Here is a 22,026-nt window from a genome sequence, read left to right on the forward strand (position 1 = left end):
TAAACCTTTTAGATAAATTCAAGAGCAGTGTCTTTTCTAACGAAGTTAACCATATCTTACGGACTCCAACATACTACGGAAGATCAGATCATATAAATAAAATAAGAGAGATAGATTGTAGAACAGACAGGTTCAGAATGTCTTTTTTCCACGATCAATAAGAGATTATAACGTCAGCGATAGAACTCATAAATAGATTGCATGACTTGTAGTGTAGCCTACTAACCTATGTAAAACTTAATGCATCTTTATTAATTTTATTATTATTTCTAACAGCATATGGTAGCATAATTTGTTAGTATACGTGACGTATTTTTGACCGTGTGGTGTGTATGTGGGAGTCCAATTGCATGCTGCATGCTGTTGATTGATCACCCCCTGCCAAACACCCTAGAGGTGGCTCGCAGGGTATTATGTAGATGTAACCATCAAGCAAACGGAAACTTGCAAAAGAGCTAAAGGGTGATACGTAGTAGGGAGTGGAGTAGTTCATTCATGAAAAGTTCCTAAAAATCCTTTTAAACCATGATAAATCCTCATAAATCTCCTTAAAGCTAACTTAAGGCTATCCTATTAATTTGACAGAACACGGAAGATGGTGAACTGGAAGAAAGAGCTGCGCGCGGTCGAAAAATCATTCAAGAGCTTCAATGATTCCAAAGGGATGATCGTAAAAAAGCACGGAATCCAAAGCAAAATTATACCTTTGATCGGCAGAAGAACCATTAGGAAAAAACGTACGGAAGAAGACGAAGAGAGAGGTGAAGCAGAAACGGGGTCATCAAGGAGATGGCTTTGAGCTTTGAGAGGGGAGATAAGCACGGAAAGGCGTTGAAGACGATCCATCGTTATTTAACGTCAACAATGCAGTCACACGATTCGGGAAAACATGGGCGGGGCGCTAGAAGAGATCAAAAGAAGAAGGTAATAAGGGTGCACAAGAGAGAGAAAAAAGGAAAACAGATCATTGATGGTAAATAATGAGCACATTTCAGAAGGAACTGTGATTGGGAAGGGAAAGAATATAATGAAATGCTTACAGAGAAGATAGGCAAGAGGAAGTGGCTTCAAGAAAACGAAGAGAACGTAAAAAAGCAAATTTATAAATGACGATTGAATAGGATGATGACAGGAAATATTTTCATAGAAGTAACATTTATTGATGAATATTAGATGAATACTATATCAAAAGGGAATACAGGTCAATCCAAAAAATCAGTAATATACTTAAAATAATATATATATTTAACTGATGAATTGCAGAATTAATGTTGAATAGGTTGGGAGCCTAAAGGCTAAATATCTCAGCTCTCATCGCCGGAAATAGGAGATTATTTACGAAAAACTGTACAAAACGTTCACTTTGCGAGGAAAAGTAAACGTTTTGACGCATGTCAAGTGCTTAACCCTCTTAGTACCATCCTTCTTCCTGGGGTACTGGCGAGAAGAGCGGAGAGTATTTTCATAAAATGTAGCAACTAGGAAAAAAAACAATACAAAGCTATTTTATTAGCAGTTTTTTTATTGAGGTTAAACTGGTTAATTAAAAAAATATTTTTACGTTTACTGAAATAAAATATATCAATGTAATAAGATATAGCAAATTCAATGATGTACTACATAAAAGCCAATATATCGGCCCGCCGCACTTTACGCCCGAGCGGCAAAAGCCGGTACATCGGCCCGCCGCACTAAAAGGGTTAAATATTTATTTAATAGTAACAAAAATCACTTTTAAGTGTCTATTTATGCACTATTTGATTTCATTTTGTTTTTTATTAACGTTATATTATAATTTTTGTGTTACTTTTGTCACACTGACAAAACAGATTGATTACTGGACTGGAATTGAGAGAAGAGGAGAGAATGTAGAGAGGAAATTATATGTTAAACTGCTGGAGTACGGTGAATAAAAAATTATCGCTGAGAATTGAGAAAAATAAAATGGAGAGAGATATAAAGTGCACCACTTGGTTACGACAGTTTCATCAAATAAATTTGCCATCCCCATGGATATCAATTTAAAACAAAAACCACAGGATAAACGCGCAAAAGCGTCACTCAATTTTAACATATTAGATACCAAAATCACTACTTAAAAATGTACCATAAGTTATAAAAATACAATTAGATTATACTAAATCACGCAACAAGTGAATGATAGATACCGGTGAGAGAACGCAAGCGAGTTCCAGGGAGGGCGAGAGCGCGGGAAAGCAGAACAGGGTGGTCGAATGCGACCTCGCCGCCCGCGGTCGAATGGGTTTGCTGGGATGGTTTGCGGAGGGGGTTTGGGATTCGTAACGGAGGGAAGAGGAGGAGGGGAAGGGGGGAGGTTGAATCGATAAGTGAGTGGAGTACGAGGTGGGCGTGTGACGACGTGAACGGAGGGGAAAGGGAAGAGAGGGAGAGTTGCATTATGGGCCGAAATGCCACACAGTCCGCGGCGGCCACTGCACGCGCGCTCGCGCGGGGATTTCCGAAGTGCATGAAATAAAAGAAGCACACTCGGCGCAAATCGCACAAACACTTCAGTTTCGGCTCGGTACGCACATATCTGTCACGGCGAGTTGGGACGAACGTTTTCCTCGAAAAAAAAATTTGATCGTTAAATCCGGAAATCTTAGATTTAGAGCCAGCTAAAAACTTATATCTATATGTGCATCGGATGTTTTTCCACTTTGGACATATTTTACCTTGCATTCCTCGTTCATGTCTATACATTATCGGATTGTCTTTATCGATAAAAAAGACGGTTGCAGTAAAACAGCAATGTTTTAGTTTTCAATTTCACCAATTCCACGGAACAAGGTTGTTCTATGAAAAAAGCAGGAAGCTACGTCGGCTAACCGAACGATTGGAAGCCCTTGATAAGTGGATTTTCTTCAGAGTTCCTGGAATAAATGTCATGACACAAATCATATTCTTCCGTTTGGGAACTTTTGATGCATACAATCATGACAGTAGCTGCCTGCACGACATAGGCCATATACAATAGGCCATGGGGAAAGTTAATTCGACATTCTTGAGAACCATGGAGTGGTAAAGAAAGTGTCGAATTATGGAACTTGCAATAAAATGTTAATCACCGAAAAGAGATTGCAAAGAGTATAACTAAGTCAAACTCCAGTGAAAAAGGTACAGAAATATTGGACTTGAGATGGGTCAGAAAATGAGTCTGAAATGTTTTGTGATATCTTCAGCTCTCGGTCTGATTTTATCGCAGCAATTGTAAGGTAAAAAAAGTGTTGTCGGAAGTAAATATCTCATCAACAGTGACTAACTTTCTTCCCTATACAGGAAGCATGAATACGGCTGAATAAAATCATACGCCTGTAAGAGGTCACCGAAAATTTAATGCTAAGACTGCTGCAGTCAATTGAAAATTATAAAACTAGCAATATTTTCCGGTCAAAATTTATGGCTAGTGTAGGTTTAATCAAACAGCTTACGATAGTTTCGTAGCGAGGGGAGACGAAGAATTGAGTGAAGAGGAAAATCGTTGGTGAATAGATTGTGGAAGGGGAAGACCGTGGAGTAGTAAACTGAAAGAGATTCGTAGGCCGGTGAGAAGGAGCGACTAGGGAAGAAATGTGGACCAAGAACGGAGCTGAGCTGTCTTAAATAACGGTCGAACGTTAGCAGCGACGTTACGGATGATTTCGAGCGGAAAATAATTCTTTCTTCACTTGAGCGGCTGAGGCATTCATTTGAATTGGAAACCATTGAGAGCAGTTGCTAAGTTCGGTAGAATGATGAATTCACCTTCGACAGTATTTAGGGAGTGCACTTTAAAAAGCTGTCGTAGATTTTGCACAATCCTAACGTCCGATGTGTTTTGTGGATAGGAATACCGAAGAGATGTCTCATCATCATGGATTAAGCTCGTGAAATTTTTATACCTCTGTTTTAAATAACAGACCATTATGCTCCAAAAACCAATTGTAATATTTTTAAGTAATACCTCTTAAATAATTTCTCGCGTGATAGGTTTGAACATTCTGTTCTAATAAGCAAATAGGTACCTATTCTGTCCATAAAAAACATCGCATGTCTGCCATCAAAAGCAACTGGAACTGTTTTGACTGGACTGTATTTCAAAACTGTACAAAGTATTTCAAGTGTACATATGGTGTTAAAGTAAAAATTTTCTGTTTTAACCTTTGGAACTAACCATAAGTCTTAATAAATAACCCGTCTCCACCGGAATATAGCGGAATAAGTATCTTTGAATATGAAAGAAATTCAAAATCTCTCCAGGCTTTCCCTAAGTCACAGTGTTTAAAATGAAGTCAATGGTTCAGCATATGCAAAATCTCAGACAAGATGCACTATATATTAACTATGAGTTACATATTGGTAATTATTTAGCACACAGTAATTATTCCAGAATAAATTTATGATTTATTGGGTTATTACTCATGGATTATAAAAATCCACAGTAATCCGAAAAAAATGCTCAATAAATACGTCGAGGTGGACGTGACGTCGGAAATAATGTTATCTCGCATATGATTCAGTGAAATTATGAGAAAATATCTGTCGATAACAAAACTGAGTTCTCAATGGAAGCATAAACCTTTAAAAAAGTTCTTGTGCAACAAGAAATAATGCCTCTGAAACCACGTACCGCACAACTCTGCCATTGGAGTTCAGTTTTACTGTGTACATTCACTTCAAGCGCTTCGTCAGCAATAGAAAACTTTAGCCACAAAATTGTCGCTACGCTACTAAATCAAATTCCATTGGAGTGAGAAGTACAAGGAGAGTTATTTTAGAGACATGACTGCCAAGAGAATGGTACGTGACGAGCATAATCGGACGCAGCCAGCTAAGTAAACACTGCGCGAGGATACAACTTCCTCGATTCAAGGGATAAAGCCTCCATGGACTTTCCCAGTGAAGTCACTTCACCTGGAACTTTAGACAGGAGCAGAATAACGATTATGTATTTTTTGCAGTAGTTCTATGAGAGTTGTTTTCTATACTGGCTGAACAAACAAAAATATATAAATGAACTTCAAGTACACTTGTCTGTAATTTAGAAATACTTGTCATTACCAACAGTATTGATGTAATTACATGGAAACAGGAAGAATAGGCAGACTTGACAAACACGAGATAGAGCAATTATCACATATTTCTACGTTCAGTTAGAACCAGTAATCAGGTCAGTTTTTCTGCTTTATTGCCTTCACTTTTTCACATCACTAACAAGAATTTCACCTATCGCGTCTAGAAAATAATCATATGATATTTGTATTTTGCAGATACCATCTACACTGAACCGAAAATAACGTGCTCTAAAATAATTATTAATGTTAAAACAGTCATATAACCAAGATGAAATTTTTTCACGCATATGTCCGATGAAATATTTTCACACCTGTCGTCTGCTCAAGTAAATATTCCTTGTCTACTCATATCTTAACTATATAATCCTAAGTTGTCAGCTCCTTAGTAGCATTTTTCATTGACGATTACCATATATCGTTATAAAATTCATGGATGAAAAAATCTGGAAATCTTAACATTTAAAAAATCAAACTAGAATTTAGTATTTCTAATTCTAACAGGATTAACATTTTTAAAATCTTACAAAGAAATTCACTTTAACGATTTCTTTTCTCCACAGAAAATAAATGATTTAAAAAAGGTATCATTGATGGAGTTATTACTGTTTATGGGTAAAAATATCATTGTCAGTAAAGGGACTGGCTATCTATCCTGTTAATATGCGAATTTCCAATGTGGTTTAATGATGCCCCTCGATGACTTTTAAAGTGTAAGACCCTGAACGAAGCGATTTTGGCAACAGAATCATCTTTTTAGTGATTATCCTAGCATAAAAATAAAATCTACAATTCCTCCCCAAAACATTTTCAATTTCCACATTACCATTGTAAATTTACAACGGTTCCGTCGGTCAACTTTTCTATTCCGCCTCGGAAACTTAGTTTTAGTAGTAAAGTTCTTAGTTCTAGTAAACTTAAGTTCAATGATGCACCTCGGCGGCTTCTAAAGTGTAAAACTATTAACAAAGCGATTTTGACAACGCAAATGATTATCTTTTTAGTGATTATCCTTGAATAAAAATAAAATACACAATTAATCCCTCAAAATACCCCCAAATTACAAAAACATATGCATTGAAATAATTTTGTAATTTGATTTGACCGCTGTAAATTGACAATGAGAATGTGCATTGCTCATTCTCATTGTAAATTTACGGTCATCTCTTCTATTCCATTGCACAAACTTAGGCATGGCGAGTTCAGATAATTTTCTGCATTGCTTGGCCATAAAAGGGACGAAAGCACCGCCTGAAGTGTATTTATGAGCTTTACCGAGGACTGTGGCGTCTTTGAAACAATTAAAGAGAGTGCCGTGAAATCAAGTCCCGTGATGCAACGCTCTTTCAAATATACACTAGACCCTTTCACTTGAATGCACTCGAAACATATGTTCCCGTTCCGACCGACACTGCGACTCCAGCACGCCATTCTACCCCATTTCACCGCATTTCAATCCTCATAACTCACCGGGAGTACAAAATCTCTAATACACAGCTTTTTTTAAACTTTAATTAAGGGAGATGTACGGGTTAAGATGGATATGGCGTTTCCCGGTAGGTTCAGATGCAAATTATAACAATAAACTTATATTAGCATCGGATTTGAATAACATAAGCTTACTGTCAAATTGAGAGTGAGTCTCGTTACGAGTACTTATTAGAATTTATGCGCTCCACAATTTCTGATATATCACCAGCTTACCTGGAACGCATGATGTATATTAACTTTATTATGAGGGGCTGAATGATATTTCCGCCATTTTTCACGTACTAGTAGCAGTTACAAATTCCCATTCAAATAGGTTGCATTAGATATAATCCGTAATCGGCGGCGCTTGTGAACTATTTTCCATCTCCCTTACAAGTTATTATAATAATAGTTCACGATTAGAGCATAAATTCACTGTACAACAAATGTGTGATTTATTTTCTCGTCGTGCATTATTTTTCGACGCATTTACCTTTCTGAACTAACATCTCTTTCGCAGAGATAATCTAATTCCTTAAACATAGGGTATAAAGTAGTAAAATGAGTCTAAATTCCAGTTTTTCTGTCCCTATGTAAACATTTTCTGCTGCCTTTGATTCCCAACAATGATTTACGCACTTTGAAACGGCAATATTAAAATGTCAGGGCAGTAAAATAAACGTAGTTACTGTAGAAGAAAGGCTAAAAAAATGAAATATTCACAAGAGCTGCAAAATATATTGCATAGAATTCTACTTATGCAAATACCTCCACAAAGAACATACAAACTGATAATATGAAAGGATAGAGAAAATCAATGCTAAATTCCGCTATAACAAAGCGTGGTAGTTCGCTGATCTCGTGCATAGCACGGTATACGAACGGCTTCGCTATTTTGACTTATTCCAACATCTCCCATCAAATAAAATAACTCCCCGAATTTTCATAAATGACGATAAAGGGATCTTCAGCACAAAATATGCATGAACGGCTCAAAAACACATATTTGGGGTCAGCTATACAACTACCATATCAATCGATCCAGTGATCCAAGTGATCCAAGAACAGTATTCGTTTTCCAATTAGTTTCGGTATGATATTTGCTTTGATTATCAAATACTGATGTTATCGTTGAGAAAAATTCAGTTTTGTTTGCAATCATATCAACACTGGATATTAATGGTAATTAACACGCGATAACAATGGAATGAGAAATGCGGAGGCGACGCAACTGGATTATTTTCACGGAGCCCATACAACCTTCATGCACTGATAACGAGATTAAAATGCTAAATTAATCAATTTGGAGGATATTGATGTCGAAATGATGTTAAAATGATGCATGATGTTAAACTACTACATGAATCCGGGAACCACGTGCCGATAAAATCTCCCTGAAAGAAAACATAAAATAAACGAAAGTATATTTTTGATGCACTGAATTGTTGAGGCCTTTACTTTGTAGAATTCCATTTTATGGTTGGAAGGAAATTACTTAGCTTTTCTACAAAAACTTTGATGCCTATCTCCACTTACATTCCCAATTTGGGTAAGTGTGAAGAAAATAAATGGGTGAAAATGAATCCATAATGTTATATACTTCGATACATTACAATTTAGCGCGGTTTACATGTTATGAAAGAGATTAAGATGGATGAACTACACCTTTGTTTAGGATAAATGTGAGGTAGGTTTCTCTTCAAGCACAACTGAGGCGATAATGTTCACTATTACCGAGAGAGAAATGCATTTTAAATTCAAATTTACTGAATTAAATATAAACTCGATGATATTCTGCGTAAAAGTAAAATCAAAGCTCATTTTGAAAAAGCGTACCGTACAGAGGATTGAGCTGAGAGATTCAACTGGAAATCCGAAATAAAATCACGGGACCTAAAATTCTTTTGAAGCTTGGAAAATTCTCGGAATACTACCGAAAAAAAGTATGCATTGCGAATTCTCACGCAAATTTGAGGACATTCACAGTACGAGAGGATTCTCGGCAAACGGCGTCTGAAAACAAGCACTATTTGGTCACGAATGCCTGTTTTTATGCGTGGGTTTGTGCACCGATCAAAATGTAAATTTCCGCATGCCCATGTTTATTTATTAACTCATTATTCCCCAGTCCGAGAACATATGGCAGGAACATTCTTCGACCACTGCAACAACTGAGATGACTTCTGTGCCCCTGCCGTGCATTCATATGAAGGGATTAAATTTTCAATTAAACGAACGTCAGTTTCAAAGATCACGCACCCTATTGACGCTTTAAATTGGAGTACAGGAAAGATATCTTTCATATGATTCCAAAAATGTATGGGAAATTATTTACTGTCAATCGGTTCTCATGGTTAGAATTTTATACAATTTTAATGAGATGAATGACAATAAGTAGTATTAAATTCACTCAATCATTGGTTCAAATTGAAGGGTTATTTTGACAGGTGAGGGTAGAGCTCAACCGGGAATAAGCCATAGGCCTTTGCTTACCACATATCAGATCGGGTGGGTAATTCCTTTGCCTAGCGAAAATAACGCTGCAGTGGTATTCAAAGTTTTCACCAGAATTCGAAACAGAGACCTTCGATTAATTGCCGAACGCTCTACCCAATAGCACACTACTCTCTTGTTGCCATGCTAATAATATGAAATCAAGATTTTTAGTACGAGCGAAAGGTTTTATTTAACGATACTTGCGGTAAAATATATGTGGGGGAGACAGGCCGAACGATAAAGAGGAGGCTAAAAGAACACCGAAGATTTTTCACATTAGCCCAACCAGAAAAGTAGGCCGTGGCAGAACACAGCAGTAATGAATTCCATGCTATTAGATGGGGAGATACAAAAAATACTTTGCCACGCACAACGTTACTGGTACCGAATAATTAAGGGAGCAATAGAGATCCACCTCAATTTTAGTGAAAATTTCAAGTTTTAGGTACGACAAATTTTGAAAAGAATCTACTTCATGTACCTTAAAAATTGGAAGATAATAGCGAAAGTTTTAAACAATAAAGATGCCGCTAAAATGGCTGGTAGAGTGACATTGAGAAGCCCGACTAAGAGAAAAATGTTTTTTTATTTGGTCAATTTACATCCCAGTGAATATCTCTTATTCCTTGATGAAAATTTTTACAGCATATACACGCTAATACGTATATCATTCACTGATTATTGGCTTTTCTCTTCCTTCTAGCTTACCTCCCAATATTTCACGTGTTCCAATTCCTACCAAGGCTCCGAGCTCAACCGAGAGTAATCTCCTTCAGAAAGTAAAGCATCTTATCTTCTTTATCGACAGGAAATGAAGCCTTTAAGACGAGATTATAAGATTTGATGGATACACGTGATTAGTGGGTCAAAATTGATTTTTATGCAGAGGGTTTCAAAAATAGTCGGTAATCGATAACCCGATAGATATTAATCCACTCTTCTCTTTTAACGATGCCATCCCACGGCAATATTTTAGCCTCTCTAAAGACCAACATTCATGATAAAATCGCAAAAAAAGACACTGCTGATCTTACCAGAAGGTCTTCATCAAAGGTGGTAAATCGCAAAGGACAACACCAAATACCAGCTGGGAAAAATTCCACAATACTATTAGAACGATTCTTATGCCGAATCGATCTATTATTCATGCAGGCCTGCGATATTTGTATATGCTAATAAGTAAATTCATTTTAGGAACTGCCAACCTTTCAAATCTCGCGTTGATGCCCTCAACACCGTGCGCAGTATACTGCGAGATAACAGTGGAGTGTAAGTTTTGGGAGGGGAAAAATTTTGCATGATGTCAAAAACTGAGGAAATTTTTTAGATAAAGTTATCATGACTTAGTTAAGAATAAAACAGAGAAAACTTGGTGATTATTGCGTACCAAGTGCTTTACCTTCCGGCAGAGAATCTCAACTTCCCCAAACGGAACCGTCTCATTTTGCCCATACTAAATTTAAGCAGCGTAAATAAAGATTATGGGTACTTGACTGTTCTAAATAAAGAATACAATTAATCATGATTAATGGAGCTCATCACTTCATGTGACACTGATAGAAATTCAGGCGAAGTATTCAAGTATGCTACTTTGATAAATAGGGTTAATAATCACCGATAGCGTTTCCGTGATATTGTTTTGTGATACTTCATCATTCATTTTTTGCGATTCAGAATTGCTAACTACAACATTGGCTTTCCATGTGGCAGGTATAAGTGCTTATTTCGACGAAGAAAAATCTAAGTAGTAAGCCTACTCTGCACGGTAAAATTTTCTATAAAACTAATTTTTATGAGTGATCTTATAGTCCGTATTAGACATTTGTCAAATTCTTGCCAAGAAACCGTAGCTGGCTGCGCCAAGTGAACGAGGCGTGATAATTGGAGCAATGAAATAAAATAATTATTTACAAAATACATATTTTCTCATTTAAATTGAGCGTTAATATCTATAAATAATTCAGCATCGTTACTCACATTTTAAAATATTTTCCAGATCCTCCATCCGCCAGTGATCTTTAGAGTAAAAAATAAAGTTCCACGGACCTCTTATTTTGATCTCTCGGGCATGAATGCCGACATAATCATGTTTCCGTCCACTTTCCTTTGGTCCCCTTTAAAAGAGTAATTTTTCCCTTTTCTACCTCTTACGAACGTATTGTGGAAGTAACAAGGATATGCTCACTTTTAGAGCGGTAACTGGCCATAACCTCTCCTTTTTCTGGCCGAATTCCAAAATTCCAGCTTCATTTTTTAAGGCTTCCACCGTTCTGAATTCCCTCAGGCACACGATGCACCACGAAGATAAGGCCGCTGCACCGCTCCCATTATTAAGTGTGACATCATATCTGTCACCTTCGCGGTAATAGTTATCTACCTTCTCTCCCTTAATCATACTTGGAATGCGATACCAAGCCTCGGCGCCAACGTTTACCCTAATTTAAGTTGACAAAACGGAGATGATGGAATGGAGAACAAGTTGATGCTACTTAAGTAGCCGTTCGAATTACTATCAGGCCTTCCGCGAGGGAACTATATTCACATGAGGATGAAAAAACGGACTCTGGTTCAAGAGACTTGTATTGCGAACATGACACCAAATGTTTCTTCAATGTTGCCCTACCAAGTATGCTAGACATTTTTATTGAAGCAAAAAAATAACTTCAAAAATAATTCAAATATGCGAAAATTTGAAAACAAGACCTCGAGATCAGATAATACCAAATATTCCTCGTGATTCATATTTAATCTAATTTCTATTAAACCGAATAAATTGGAATAAAAAGTTACGAGGTATCCTGGCATGTATTTCTAGCTTTTTACATGTCCTTTTGAATGAAGGGAGAAGGCGATTTTGGTATGTCATGAAACTTCTCACAAATGTCTTTCAAGCAGCGACAATAAATCTATCGCCATATATCGTCACATCACATCCTAACTACTTCCACGAGGAATTATTTATCTCATATAAGTCACTGTGGCGAGGTTTATCGATTAAATATTTCGACTCAATTCTGGTTCCAAGTGAAGACGTTCCATATCCAGGTGAGGGCGGTTTCATTGTCTTTAGATAAATCCGAGCTCAATCAAATCCTTTCCTTGTAATCGAGCTTCCATAGAAGTTGAATAACAGAATGAACGGAGTGGAAAAATAAAAAATAACTATATATCCATACAAATAAAATAGTAGATAAAAACGGGATCCACTGTATGTATGGATATGGATTTTCAAACAATCCACATAACATGCCACTCCTTTAAGGGGTAGAAGAATATATATAAAATTAACATTCACACAGGTCGCCACAGGCGAATATACAATCATAATAACATATAATAGAAATTGAAACAAAGAGATAGAAACATAAATACAGGACGATGACACACTGTGGCGTGGAGATGGAATGAAGGCCGAAAACACATGGAAAAAAGTTCACCTGAACCGGGAATCGAACCACGGACCTTCTGCTTTCCGGGCAGATGCTCAGACCACCGAGCTATCCAGGCTAATCTAATCTCCAGTGTTTTCGGCGGGGGTTTATACACCAAATCCCCCGAGGTCTAGCCCTTATCATTTGGCCAAGAGATGGCTCTGGGCGTAGGTCCCGCCAAGAACGAAGAATTCAACGCGGACAGAAGAAGAAATGGAATTAAAGATGGTCACAATCACACACACAGTAGGAAAGACATAGCACATGCGTTTCGGGGAACGCTGATCCCAAGAAGAGGAAACGAACCATATAGGTCTCATACATTTCAAATTAACATTCACACAGGTCGCCACAGGCGAATATACAATCATAATAACATATAATAGAAATTGAAACAAAGAGATAGAAACATAAATACAGGACGATGACACACTGTGGCGTGGAGATGGAATGAAGGCCGAAAACACATGGAAAAAAGTTCACCTGAACCGGGAATCGAACCACGGACCTTCTGCTTTCCGGGCAGATGCTCAGACCACCGAGCTATCCAGGCTAATCTAATCTCCCGGTTCGATTCCCGGTTCACGTGAACTTTTTTCCATGTGTTTTCGGCCTTCATTCCATCTCCACGCCACAGTGTGTCATCGTCCTGTATTTATGTTTCTATCTCTTTGTTTCAATTTCTATTATATGTTATTATGATTATATATATATATATATATATTGTTCTTTAACATCCTTTGCCAAGGAAAAGCGTCTGCTTATGGAAATGGGGTGACCTTAATTCCCTCATATTACGTAAAGAAGGAGGTAAAACAAAATTTATTTCCTCGAAACTGAAAATTAAAGCTATTCCTCTTCTTCCCTCATTAAGAGATTAATAGATTAAAATAGTTGATTCCTAAGGTAACTATACACATGATCACGACATCCTTACCTCTCAGCTTCAAAGACTACACACCCTATTCACGCTTAAATTTGGAGATGAGGAATGAAGGAAATCAGGTACTGTCAATCAGTTTTCATGGTTTAATTTTTTACACCATTTTAATAATATGAACGCGAATATGTAGTATTAAATTCACTAGTCATTGGTTCAACCTGAAAGATTATTTGGACAGGTGAAGGTAGATCTCAACCCGGACTAAGCCACAGGCCTTTGTTTATCACATGTTCAAATCAGGGGGGCAATTCCTTTGCCTAAGCTACCTTAAACTGCGAGAGTACTGCTCCAGGGGTGTTCAAAGGCTTCACCCAAATTCCAAACAGACACCCTTAGACTACTGATTGAGCGCACAAATCTCTTGTCGCCATGCTATTAAGTTTAAATTAAGACTTGTAATACAAGCAGAAGTTTTTTTTACTTAAAAAAACTCGTGAGCAGAACGCATCGCTATCTCCCCAACAGTCTGAAAATATCTTTTTTAGGGATGGATGGATCCAGGATTTTTTTCGAATCCGGATTCGGATCGGATCCTTGATTTTCGGAGCCGGATCTTTCGGATCGGATATTTTCGTACCCAAATGCATTTTCATATTCCTGACGCCGAGATTCCTCCGATGATTGTTCAATCTCTTGGGAAGAGTCACACTATGTGCCAGTCATATTTTGCCTTTTTTATTTTCCACGGCTGAAATTCTCCTGCGTAACCTCTGCGAGAGCTTTCAAACAAAACGGTTCATGAGTAGCACAAGAATCGCATGCGACGGCGCATTCGAAGACAGAATCGGAACTCTTTCCACCCTTTTAGGGCTTTGCATACACTGAACCTATTATTTAAAATTTCGGATCCAGATCCGATGTCTTCCGTGACTTTGAATCCGATGTATCCGATGAAGGGCAATATCCGCGGATATTTGGATCCGAGGTATCTGATCCGACCATCCCTAATCTTTTTATTTGCTTCCAATTAGTCGTAGAGAATAAACTTATGCCATCATCATGGGTCTTAAGGCTAGTTGAAATGTTCGCAGAGAGAGCACGGCGCTACAAAAATTCCGACCTCCCGACCCGACCCACGTTCTTTCGGCGGCATTGGACTCCTCCACGTTCTCTGGTGACATTCGACTTGAGAAAGGAGTTTCCGCGGGAAGATGAAACCGGAGAAGCGTGACGAGGAAGGCTTCACGCTCCAAGTGACTCTGGCACCGCATTGCTCGGATTCCGCACCGCCCCGAGCGCACTCGCCAGAGATGAAGATCGGTCCGAGTCGAATCCACGTCAATACTCACGAGGAGAGACGACGTCACCAAGGTGCGAAAGTGAGGCTCGAAGGGGGGCAAGAGAATGAACGACCTCAGAGACAAGAAGAGATATTTCATGTCAGTTTACAAGCATTTTGAAATTTCTAGTTTCTTTTCCTTTCGGTAAGGCATGGTGCCATTTCTTATTTCAATAGAATATAACGAAATAGGTGTGATAAATGCGTATTTGATGCCAATCATACGCAGTGTGATTAGTGAGAGATACTTAAGGGAAGACTGAGAGAGTAGTAAAAGCCCACGACCGTAGAGGCGAATATTGAAAAATTAAAAAAGTAGGAGCTTATACCGCAATGGACCAAGAGGGTATGTAACTCAGCTTGGATATTTAATAATTTTCTCAAATCATAGAAAATAGATAACATGTATAATTGGGGATGACTTACCCAATGCGTAAAAGGTCACAAAATTACATATATGCAAAGAGGAAGGATTTTCAATGCCACTAAGACCGATTTGTATACAAGGTCCAGGTAGCAGTCATACTCTCTCAGTCTCTGTTGAATGAGGGCGGAGGAATAATGGCAGGCGAAAGGCCGATTACGAAATAAAACATAGAGTTTAATCGAAACGATTTATGTCTTTACGGCGAATTTTGTTTTCACTTTCTTCATACCTTTTAATCTAATACATGTATACATGTGGAGACTTGCGTAAAAGATATATCGTTGTAAGGCGCGTAAAAAGGTAGGAAGGTTTTAGACATCGGAAATTAGTGCGAGATGTAACGAGATATGAATGTTGAAAATTCAAATATTAGGAATGCTACCCTGATATGGAAACATTTAGTAAAGATTCTATCTTTAAATCAATATCGCAGCAGTCTCCCACAAACGATACCCTAAGCTACTATGGAGCCGATTTCAGAAAGGACTAAGTACATGATGAAGCCCGGGTATTCTCACAATACGAGTAAAGAGAAGAAAAAAATAATTAACTCGTATATTCAGTTACTATAAATAATATTATGTATTTACTATGATTTGAGAGACTTCTCAAATCAAATATCCCAGTCTAATTACATTCGCTCACTATCCGTTGCGTTACATACATCCACTTTTTTTAAGTTTTTATTATTCGCGTGGTTGGAACGATCGTGAGCTTATACTTCTCTCAGTCTTCCCTTTAGTATCACTCCCCAATCAAACTACGTATGATAGGCTGCCACGGCTGACGGTTGGTCTCATGGATCATGGAAGAAAAGTGGATGAGTCAACGCCAACGTGCTCTTCCAGGAAAACGACTTCTAGGAAAAAGCAGCCGAACTCTTCCGAGTAAGGGAACACCCCGCAGACCAGTAAAACGATAGAGGGATGTCGGGTAAAAGGCAAACACAGGAATGATTTGAGCAGCGGTGAGCTCAGCAAACAAGATTCTGGCGAGCAGAAATACGTACAAATTTCACTGTACCTTGACTTCTAAAGCACAAGGTTGCTCTCGTTTCGCACCGAAGTAAAAAAACGGATAATATACAAAAAATTGTGATATTCTTCTAATTTTTACCGTAGTACACATTAAAATATTACCAGATTTAAAAGCGTATTGCTTCCTCTAAACAATTAACTTCTAATAAAATCAATCAATATGAAACTCGCGTAGTAGGTGGAATGTCTTATACGATTTAAAAAAGGCTATTCGGGCTTCCAGCCGGGTGGTCTGCCTCCATTCTGCCGACGTTTCGGAACACGAGTCGGGTTCCATCTTCAGGGCTAAATTATTGGCTTGTTAGCCCTGAAGATGGAACCCGACTCGTGTTCCGAAACGTCGGCAGAATGGAGGCAGACCACCCGGCTGGAAGCCCGAATAGCCTTTTTTGAATATATTCGCTGGGAAAGCATCAGGTCTTAGGTATACGAATGTTAAAATGATGAAAGGATATAAGTGTGCGTAACGTGGACTAGACCATGACAGAGAAATAATACGCAAACGCTTACAATTTGTACGTTGTTTATTTTTTATTTGATGAAATAACCATACAAGAACATTAGTATAGCAAATGGATTGCGTGCAGAGGTTTCTACTGGAGGGAAGAAAATCTACCAATTAGTGTCTGGCTTGAACAAAAGTGGCGCCAAAATGTGTTATTCGTCCGAAAATTTTCAACCGGCACTGCAACCGAAGACCCTGATTAGAATATTGGCGAAACTGTCTTTCATATTCATTTAGACATGTAAAAACCAAATGCAATGGAAGCATCTGGATGAGGAATTCTCCACCTGAATAAGACAGGTTATTATGTCTTATCCTTTTTGTGTCAAAATTCTGACTTTTCCATATCGGCCACATTAAATTTTAAAAATATTGTTATTGTATTGTAATGGGTGGACAAAAGTTTTTCCACAAAATTTACACCCTGGATAACTGATTCCAGTAGGAATCAAAATAAAAAATGATGTTTAGGTCGAAAACGCACAATTTTTAAACTACAGAAACTTTGAGCTAAGCGCTCCGATTGCGCTAAGCGCTTGTCCGCGAGTTTTCCCTGTTACCGGATGCCTCGGATACATCGCGAGCAAGCAAAGCATTCGAGGTCATGAGTTGGGCAATTGCTTGGGGTCGAGGGCCACTCTGTATGAGCGGAGGTCATCGGAGGGCCACACCGTTTACAATGACTGTATTCATCAGTTAACATTATATTTAATTTCAGAAAAAAATTAAGTTATATAATAAAAATTAAACAGTAGAGGTAGTTCTATTATACTTATTTGGTTACATTTATATTGGTTAGATTTCTAGCTGGTAGTATATTTAATTATATAATCAATTGAATGAGAAAGTAAGTGTACTCTGCCACTTTTTTTTTTAATTCTGTGTTGGGCCACCACAAGTTCTGCGGCGGGCTGCATGTGGCCCGCAGGGTAAAATTTGCCCACCTCTGGTCTGGACCATTAGGCAACCGGGCAGACTCGCGGCCAATCGGAGCGCTTGGCTCAGTTTCCGTCGCTTAAAAATGGTACGTTTTCGACATAAACGCACCTATTAATATTGGTTCCTACTGGCAACAACTATCCAGGATTAAAATATCGAGACAATTTTTCTCCACCCTGTATATCATGTGGGAGGAAGTCTTTAGTGTACACATTTATGAATTTGTCTTGTATATTGCGTACTAATTTTACAATTGCTGGTCAGCAATTCCCAAATCATAAACAACTGGCCGAATGGGTTCTAATGTTTATGTCTTCTTTCTTTATACCGGCTATGGATTATTGCCAAACAATTTAGATAGAAAAAACAAAAGCCCCAAAATCCAAGCCTCCCTACCCTGGCCGACTAACTCTGACTCAAGGCCGAGCGCTAATTGGTCCACAATGCAAGCGTGTTTGTGTGTGTGTGCACGTATGACTGGGAACATAGGAGCGCGCCACTGGACGGCAGAGGCGAAGTGAAGAAGCAAACTTTCGAGTGAGCGGTCGCGTCTTCATCTGTTTTTTTTTGTCTTTTTCCCCTTCTTCTGTCTTTTGGCAGTCTCCCCCCCCCCCCCACCCATTCTCCATGCGACAAAAACGGGAGCGGGATTCTCCATAACACGTGCTCTGGACACGTTCATTAAGTCGAAAGGAGCAGAACGGCCCCTTTCAGCCTCGCATCCATCCGTCTCCATTAGACCCCAAAGTTCTGTCACACACTCACTCTCTTCCTCTCGCACTCCACTGTCGAATCACACAATGACATCTCTGGACGCTTGGCCAACGGGATCCTGCTACCCTATTCCAAATGAAAGGATTTTTCAGGATTTTTGGGGGACTCTTGACTCGTTTTGGTTTAGTTAGACGCTAGGATTATGTATTAGAGAATTGAAAAAGAGTTTTTCTACATTGACTCGAGTAGAATTGGTATATTTTGCTTTAAGATAATTGTATACGATTATTTGTGGTTTTATTAGACGTTAGGATTATTTATGGGAGAGGTAAAGATGAGTGTCACTAAATTTACTTCTAAGGACTTAGAAAACGTTGGTTTGAGATAATTTTATAAATATGTGATAGTTTATTACAAGTTTTTCGTTTGTAATTTCAAAGAAAACAATATATGTATGATCTATACTGATATACAACTGCGTCGAATTTGAAGGTTTGTGGTACCCAATTATTTAAACATTCATGGCAAGAGGTCATTGACTTGTGTCGTCCCTAGTATATAACATTAATTTACTTTGTCAAAGAATGATGAAAGTGCATATATGACCTTAAAAAATCAGTAAAAGAATGGCCGCTAGCTAAAATTAACTAAAATAATACATTGACCAATTAGTATACAGTTTAACTATCATGTATAATTATACCTATTAAATACTAACCGAAAGATACTCAGCGAAACAGATGAATATTAAAAGATAGGAAGATAGATAAAGAAATGAACCTGAAGACAATCTGCTTGGGCTTGGCAAGGCCGAAATGAATAATTATTTTTTCCTCTTTTTTCACTTATTTTCAACATTTCTTTTTCATTTACTTTCGGAATAACTTAAAAAAAATAATTTTACCGTATTGATGTGGTAATATTATTTATTATTATTCTTATTTGATTATGACTTACAGAAAGTATTGCTTTACTCACCTAACTTACCCTAAAATTTTAATGCTATTTTTAAAATACTTTTTCTATTTTTAATACAATAATTATTAATCAATTACTTGTAATTCTCCTCAATTTTGTATTAATATTTACTAGTTTGTTTTTTACTAATTGTCTAACAAGTGACAGATCAGAATGAAAATTCTAGCTGTTTGGACCACAAATTCCTCTTCTCTTTCCAATGGATAAAATCCTGAGCATACTGTGGGGATTAATTTGCTACTTAATGCTTCATTAAGCCTTAGATTGTTATTATTAGTTGAGGATTTTTTGACAAAAAGAAACTAAGTGTTTCTAAAATGAGCTTTAAGTGTGTTAGTATATGAGTCATTTTTAGTTTTCGATAGCAAAATATATTAAATCAAAAATATTAATACAGGTAGAGAAAAATATTTAGTTAATAATGAGAAAATACTTGATAAAATAATTAGTTTCAGTTTTCCCTTAAGTCGATTAAAAAAAATATCCTTCGGCCCAATTCAAGCTCAGCAATAAAAATTATTTTAAACGCAAAAGCGGATTAGCCAGCGACGACACTTGTGATATCAACCACAAGTGTGCTGCATTGGGAGTGCAAAACTTCCAATGAGAAAAATAGTTTTCCTTTTGCAGGACTTAAACTAGGACACCCTGAATTATTGCTAAGTGCTTCAACTGGGTGGGCTGCCACCAAGCCAACCACTTCCGAAAGGGGAAGAAAATAAATCAATATACTAACTAGAATTATTTGCTAAAGCAGTTGGTGCAAATATTCTGGCTTAAGCCCAAGTCAGCATGGATATATTTTTCAGCAGGGAATATTAGCATAACACTTTTTACCCTTCCACACTTATCATTAACATTAGACAGTGCTCTTGGATTTGAAAATACAATTATAACCTAAATGAAAATCCTAATTGTGTAATATGCTTTTTAGCAATAAAAATTAAAGGCATAAATTTCACGATTCAATTTCAGATGGAATTGTTATTTCCCCTTCTCACTTGGTTGCTTTGATTTTGCAGTATTCAATCCTAATGATGATGATAAAAATATAAGTTATAAAATTCGTAGTACCAGATATGGCATCTAAACAACTCTAATTTGACAATTTGTTATTTTTCACGTAGACTGGAAAGGTAAAATGGTAAATGTATGTGTATTGAGCCAAAGAGAGAAGAGAAGACTATAAAAGTAATGTTAAAAGTAGAACCTAGCAAGACCTACCTCAACCGATGAAATCCAATTCGCGATAAATCACGTTTTCCAAAACAATATTACGATAAGCTCCATCGATCGGGTCTTGTCGCAACTAAGAATAAGTCACATGAGCCTATTTTCTCTTACCTCTTTTACCCACCGAACTCAAGAGTGTTTTCCTCCATCGTATTCTTTTACATGAAAAGAAATTCCCGAGCGCTAATACTTTTATCAACTTAAAAAAATGTCTTTTTTATTATGAGGGGAGAAAATTTTCATTATTAAGTTTTCGCCGCCTTTGATTTAAATTAATTTTCATTCAAACCGATTCGAACGTACGTAAATTCTTTTATGGCGCTAAATATATTCCGATCAAAAACTAACATACGATACTTCGTTTTAAATTAAAATTATTACTTAACAAGCCACCAAAAAATATGTGTCTCTGTCACGCGAAAAAGAAATGAAAAGACTAATACTATTGAAAATATGACCTGAGAAAATAAGATCGAGGGGGATCGGAGATCACCTTCAGGAAACAATCCGTCATATTGACTTTTCTATCGAATGCCACACCGTATTATAAACCGAGAATAAATATGATTTTGGATCTTCTTCTAAGTAATCAACCCTTGGGTTGGTTTGCAGCAGTCATCCATTTCTGTCTGTCCTCCGCCAGCCTCTTCAGCTCCAGGTAGCTGTTGCAGCCCATGTCCTTCATTACTTGGGTAATGTAGCTCAACCTCGGCCTTCCTCTGCCGCTCTTCCCCTCCACAGTGCCCTCTAAAACTGTTTTTACCAATCCATTATGTCTCAATAAATGACCAACCCATTTATTTCTCCTTGCAATTAGAATATTCCACAGGTCTGCTTTCACTCCCAGTCTTTCCAGTATTTCTTCATTCGTAACCCGGTCTACCCATGAAACTTTTAACATTCTACTGTAGCACCATAGTTCAAAAGCATAAATTCTTTTTTTCTCTGCTGCTCCTATCGTCCAAGTTTCACTACCATAAAGCAGTATACTCCATACAAAAGTTTTGAGTAGATTCATCCTAATCTTGATACTCATGTTTTTTGAAACGTATATCTTTCTCTTCTTGTTGAAAGCTATTTTTTCCTGTTGTATTCTACTGCTTATTTCCCTTTTGCTTCTGGCATCCGTGGTGATCTTGCTTCCTAAATACGTGAATTCTTCTACATTTTTCAGTTGTGTATTACCCAAGGTTATATGTGCTGTTATTCCTGTTTTGCTTACAACGAGTGTCTTGGTTTTGGTCCTGCTTAACTTTAGATTGTATCTAGCCAGCGTGACTTCTATCTCCCTAAGCACTTCTTGTAGTTGGTCTTCACTTTCTGCCAAGACTGCTAAGTCGTCCGCAAAACATAGCTTATATATCCTCTGCCCATGGACCTTAATTCCTGCTTCCGGTAAGTTGCTCTCTGCCTCGTCCAGTACTTTTGAGTGATTTTGGATATCACTCTCATTTTCTTGAATCCGTATCAAGACCAACTAATAGCCTGAGAGAAACGTTCTT

The 22,026-nt window shown here is 37.6% G+C and overlaps 1 protein-coding gene and 2 non-coding genes across 5 annotated transcripts in view; all 3 read right to left on the reverse strand.

Moving 5' to 3' along the window:
* LOC124158911 (protein nervous wreck) overlaps positions 1-22,026 on the reverse strand; it is a 203,317-nt gene that overhangs the window by 91,498 nt on the left and 89,793 nt on the right. The window lies entirely within an intron of this gene.
* Trnas-gga lies at positions 12,473-12,545 on the reverse strand. The gene has a single exon. It is a non-coding gene; the product is annotated as a tRNA-Ser (tRNA).
* Trnas-gga lies at positions 12,950-13,022 on the reverse strand. Its single transcript has one exon. It is a non-coding gene; the product is annotated as a tRNA-Ser (tRNA).

This window comes from Ischnura elegans, chromosome 5, assembly GCF_921293095.1.
Source record: "Ischnura elegans chromosome 5, ioIscEleg1.1, whole genome shotgun sequence".
Taxonomy (NCBI): domain Eukaryota; kingdom Metazoa; phylum Arthropoda; class Insecta; order Odonata; family Coenagrionidae; genus Ischnura; species Ischnura elegans.